The sequence below is a fragment of the Mus caroli genome, chromosome 5 (assembly GCF_900094665.2).
Source record: "Mus caroli chromosome 5, CAROLI_EIJ_v1.1, whole genome shotgun sequence".
In the NCBI taxonomy this organism is placed as follows: domain Eukaryota; kingdom Metazoa; phylum Chordata; class Mammalia; order Rodentia; family Muridae; genus Mus; species Mus caroli.
Window position 1 is genome coordinate 13,058,392 of NC_034574.1, and position 6,000 is coordinate 13,064,391.

Here is a 6,000-nt window from a genome sequence, read left to right on the forward strand (position 1 = left end):
TAATTCTAAAATTAACGAGTTCATTGTCATTTAATATAAAATATGTTTTGTAGCATTACTACACAATACAACACTGGTTTGTAGTTAGTATTTAAAGCTTTAGGTAAGCTAGATTATATGAAGTAGAAATTACCTGAGATTGTGAAAGTATACTTTACAATATGTAAGTACCACTTCTAGTTGCCCAAGGGAGAAAGAGAATTGGAGAGATCTAGACACAAGCACAGCTATGATTTGGGGAAAATGTAAGTGTTAGCATTATCTCCTCCAATTTAGAAAGACCTTCAACTCTGCATTCCCCCAGTGCCCACTGAGGCTAAGTATGCCTGCTGTCCCATGGTCTAATTCCCTAGGCAATATTGCCAACCCTATAATGTAACTACAGTCAAGCTGTTCAAATATTGCTATAGAGCATTGCATCACAATGTCAGTCAAAACATCAAGCACCGAGGAGTAGAAGTATTGTATATAGGCAACAAAGCAAGTGTGCCTACAACTTTGCTTAATTCCAATACCTGATTGCATATACCTTCTATTATCAGCAAAGTACTACCATGAAAACATCTTGGTAGTAATTTGTGGATTGAAAACTTTTTAATTTAACTTTAGGATTTTAGTATTTCTTATTACCCTTTTAACTATTTCATCAATGTTTCAGTAGCTTATGTTAAATGAGTTACATATCGCAGTGATGAAATTTTTAACTTGAGGAAAAAAAAAAAGGCAAGGTTGCAAAATCACCTTACAAAAATTTCCCAGAGGACCTGTTGACTTGCACCATGCCAGGAAAGCCAGCAGCAGGGACTGCTGTGACCTCTGTGTAGTATAATCGGTCACCAGAAACAGGCACGGTTATAGTCTTCTTTCTGAAAGATTTCAAAGCCAAACACTCTGCTGCAAAATCTCCCTAGGCTAAAGCCTTGGCTATAATGTTTATTATGATTCCTTCTTGGGAAAAAAAGAAAAGACCATCTACTATTTAACAGTCTTCTTAGGATACACGAATAGATAGGCAGATAGGTAGATACACAGGCAGATAGACAGACAGATAGATAGGCAGATAGAGAGACAGACAGATAGATAAACAGATAGACAGAAAATAGAGGCATATTTAACCTCATTAAGATAAGCCTCTAATACAACATATATAAATATAGATAGATAGATAGATAGATAGATATACACATATATATAGTATTATAATTTTAAATATTTCTGAATCCTTTTTTAATCACTTAGTAACTTAGTAACATCACTGTCAAAATTACAGTATAATTAGTATAGCTGACAAAGTGTCGACTTTCCTTCTCAATTACAGGTTTAAGCAGGATAACTGAATACATATAATACTTCCCACTTATTCCCCTTTCTGTGAGAAAATCCCAATTATTCTCTAAACTGTACAAGAACAAATCAAATAATCCTATCAAAAGAACTGATTTTAGATTTGCAAGCACAAGTCTGGATCACCAAATTTTTGTCTAGTTAAGTTTTACTTACTACACAGAAGTAATCAGCTAGAAGTCCGATGAGAGAGTGCAAGGCCACAAGTTTAAAGGAACCATCAAAATGCAGTTGCAAGGTTACAGAGTCCCTGATATCTCCAGCCCTGTTTGCCACAAGTCAAATCACTGCTGCTCACCACTTAGCCCCACCTCCAAGTGTCCAAGAATGGCTGGGGAATTTTGATTGACACTCTAGTGCAGCAGTGAAGCTTCTGAACCAAAGTAAACCTGGCATCCAGCATGTGCTAACCTATCCAGCTTAAAAATGAACTGCTCCTTAAGAAACAAAAGAAAGAAAGAAGGAAGGAAGGAAGGAAGGAAGGAAGGAAGGAAGGAAGGAAGGAAGGAAGGGAGGCAGGCAGGAGAGCGAGCGAGCGAGCGAGCGAGGGAAAGAGAAAGAAGAGAAAGGAGAGAGAGAGAGAGAGAAAGAAAGAAAGAAAGAAAGAAAGAAAGAAAGAAAGAAAGAAAGAAAGAAAGAAAGAAAGANAAGGAGAGAGAGAGAGAGAGAAAGAAAGAAAGAAAGAAAGAAAGAAAGAAAGAAAGAAAGAAAGAAAGAAAGAAAGAAAGAAAGAAAGAAAGAAAGTCCGTGATACTTAAAAGAACAGAGGAGTAGATCCCTCTCTAGGGAAACATTCCACTTAACATCCTCACAGCAATTCCCTTGACAGTATGCTGTATCTTAGCAATACATAGGACATTATAATCATAAAATTTAAAAACACTTTTATTGATTCTTTGTGAGTTTCATATCATGCACTCCAGTTCTCATTTTCCCATCCTCTCATATCTACCCTTTGCCTTTGTATCATCACCCTCAAATAAAACTCACACACACACACACACACACACACACACATACCCCAAAAGCAGAGAAACTATCTCATCTCATCGTGGGAGCTCTACCATGCCGTGGTGTCCCACAGTAATCTCTCTGTTCACTCATCTACACTTGCAAATGCTCATTGCACCGGCCTAGTATGAGATAGCTGCCTTCTGTGACACCATCAATACTGGATCCTCTCCAGGACTCCTCTGGGTTATCCTGTTGTTACCCTGTGTCATAGAGATCCTGCAGCTTTGGAAGAGCACGACTGCTCTTTTGTGCATTGCATACATTCACAGATAATACAGATTTAGGCGTAGGCCAATTTAGAGCTCAGGATCTGGGCCTAGATAGTAGCTGAGTAGGTCAGTTCCCTGGCTCTCCCTTAGTCTCACCACCAGGGAGAGCTCTCAAGCACTGCTCTGACTAGGCAATTTTGGAGACCAGGTCTACAAGGCTCAGGTCCTGAGACAGGCAAGGGGGATTGACTCAAATAAAGACATAGACCACTTACTGACTTTCAAGCAAGTGGTCCCAAACATCTCAAAACATCTTTATTTATACAGTGGTAATCCTGCTCACCTGACCAGTGACTTCATTGGTTATTTTACTTAAAAGAAATCCTAATAGCAGCATTATAAAATCGCCATCATTACAAATCTCCCCCAATAATCTTCCTTCCTCTTTTCCACTATTGCCAGGACACTCACTCACCCCTGACTTTATGTTGCACTACGAACCACAATTTTAGGAAGCCAAAAATGTCTAGCTAGACATGCCCTGTAGACATGAGCCCATACCCAGCTGGTAGCAAAGTTAGTTATATGGTTAAGAAAGGTGAGAGACAGATTAAGTATTTGTGGGTCTAAGTCCAGTTATCAAATAGCACCCCTCTGACATAATCCTTTATTAAATTGCACCCAGAGATATGCTTACTCTACCAAGCAACCTTTTCTGATATACGCTTATCAATTTCTGATACCATTTTTTCCAAGAACCATTTTTAAGTCTCTACTGATCAGACATAGTTTCCCTATTTCCTAAGTCTCCGTTGTTCAGACAGAGCCTCCCCATTTTAAATCTCCCTGGGTCAGACACAGCTTCCTCAAAACAGTTATGGAAGCAGAAACTACTGTACTCCAGAACTGCCATGGTCTTACTCAGCATGACTGTAGCTCCTTTTCAATGGACATGATTACAAGTCCCATCATACCCAGGATTAATTGTCACATCTGGAGGATTGATAGACACAGAAAGAGAAAAGGAGGGTTTAACCCCTCGAAAAAGTTTTGGGAAAAACAGAATCATCCACGGGGCTTTCAGCCTGCATGATCCTAGCCTTGTCCATGACCAAGAAAGTGAAATAAAGATTGCTATGAGAATAGAGAACATAGCAAAAGCAAGGACAACTTATAGCACATGTGACCTAGGTAATAATCATAGAGGCCACCAAACTTGTCACTGCCCCTTGCCAAGTGAGAAGGAGTCTCATGGGTCTTGCCACAATAGAGTGCCAAAACTGAAGCACTCATATGCTTTGCCCTGAAGATGCTGCATGCCCACCTGCGGTGACTTGAATATGCTTGGCACTATTAGCAAATATGACCTTGTTGAAGGAAGTATGTTACTGTGGGGGTGGATATAAGACCTCCCTCCTAACCACATATGAGCCAGTCTTCTCCTAATGGTCTTCAGATGAAGATGTAGAACTCTCAATTCCTCCTGCACCATGACTGTGCATGGTGCTGCTATTCTCCTGCCTTGATGATACTTGACTGAACCTCTGAACCTGTAAGCCAGCCCCAATTAAATGTTGTCCTTATAAGAGTTGCCTTGGTCATGGTGCCTGTTCACAGCAGTTAAACCCTAACTAAGACACCAGCACCATCTCTCCCCCCCCCCTTTTTTATTTTTTAATTGAGGATATCAGACATCATGAGATACAACATGGTGACCTGAACTTACTTGTTGGAGGGTGACTGCAAAAAAGAAAACAAAAATAAGAAACAGAAATAAGAAACCACTGTTGAGCAGTTCCTAGATAACTGAGAAAAGACTAGAAATCATATTAGAACCATAAGACTGGATGGACCTGAGAAAGAAGGCAGCCACCTATTCAGCCGAGGGGAACTGTAAAGGAGCATGCAAGACTGCTGCAATCTGCTCACAAAGCATATTAATATTTAAATCAATCTTAGAGTTATTTCATATGTATCTATAATATGAGTCTGAACTTGGTCCCAAGTATAATCCAAGGGAGTAACACAAATTCATTTATAATTATTCTGATAGGCAGTGGTAAGCCTAACCTTAATTTTGAATTTGAGTTTCCACATACAATATAGCGTCCTGTGAGACATTAATTCTATCTATACCTTCATCAATTCTTTCCTGCATTAAAAAAGCTATGAAAACACTTTTGGAAAGTGTGAAAACATGTTCTGCAGTATGGACTTGCTGAATCAAGGCTGTGGTGGAAGCAGCAATGAAAGGTAGAGATCCTAGAGACCCACCTTTCAATTCCTATCATAAGAGCAACAGTAAAACACATGGACTAAAGGAGCCACACTCGCCACTGCATACGCTCCAGGATCAGCAAACCATGGAGACAGGTTTGCAGGCAATAGAACCTAAGGAGGTTGCCTAACAATAATAATTAAAAAAGGCCAGGGGAATATGTCTGATTAGTACAATTGATTATAACACAAATAACACGGGAGGCATCATAAAAGGACTTTTTTTCTCAAATATTAGAACACTGAGCAAACTTTCAGTCAAAATTGCAAAAGAAAAAATAACAGGCTTAAAACCCAGAGTAAAAAGAAGGGACATTTAATGACAATCTAGTTGGTTGCAGCAAAAAGTTTTTATAAATGTCTTTGGAGGACAAGATGGTCAGATGGTTTAGCTAGAGAAGTAGAAGGCACTTATCCATCAGAAAACCAATAACTAATTTGAGAGAGCCTTTTTAAGTATATCCTCATTCCAGGAAAGCAAACATTGCTGGTATTCAAAAAATTCCTATAATCATAACCATGACTAGGAATAGAGCAATTATCTATGTTGTCTGAGGATTCTTTAACCATACAAGTAACTCCTTTCCTGGGAAACACTCAGCATAACCATTGTGGGTAGCCACTTCTTGGATCAACCATATCCCAATTGTGATTAAATTGTTTAGCTGGGAAAGAGCTGGAGAAGGAACTAGGGGCATCCTTAGGGGTTGTAAGGGCCCCAGGAGAAATCTCATCAGAAGGAGAAACAATGTTCCAAGTCCAGGGGTATCTGTTACCAGCTGGTCCTCCTTTAGGAAAATTAGTCAACAAGGTTCTATAATTAAGAGAACTACAACTATGCTGAGGAGAAATAGATACAGTGGCAAACAGATGGGTGAGCCATCAGCATATCCAGTGTAATTTAGAATAACATACATCTTGTGAGTAACAAATGCAACACAATTCAACCCCCCATCCCATTGGTTTAGGGTCCTTTACCACAACTATAAGGTCCTCATGATCCCAAGTGACAGGATGGAGCAATGACGGCTCAGGAACATATAAGTCCAGAATTGACCTTCCTTGGCACAAAAAAAAAAAAAAAAAAAAAAAAAAAAAAAAAAAAAAAAAAAAAAAAAAAAAAAAAAAAAAAAAAAAAAAAAAAAAAAAAAAAAAA

The 6,000-nt window shown here is 38.9% G+C and overlaps 1 protein-coding gene across 4 annotated transcripts in view; it reads right to left on the reverse strand.

Annotated features, from left to right (window-relative positions):
* Cd36 (CD36 molecule) overlaps window positions 1-6,000 on the reverse strand; it is a 98,762-nt gene that overhangs the window by 58,784 nt on the left and 33,978 nt on the right. Inside the window, exon 1 of one of the 4 annotated variants that reach the window (XM_029477078.1) lies at window positions 1,501-1,631. The exons of 2 other annotated variants lie outside the window; for them this stretch is intronic. The gene's annotated coding sequence lies outside the window, so the exon portion shown is untranslated. Of the gene's footprint in view, window positions 1-1,500; window positions 1,632-6,000 lie in introns of those variants that run through there. One more of the 4 variants, XM_029477077.1, reaches the window with a different exon arrangement.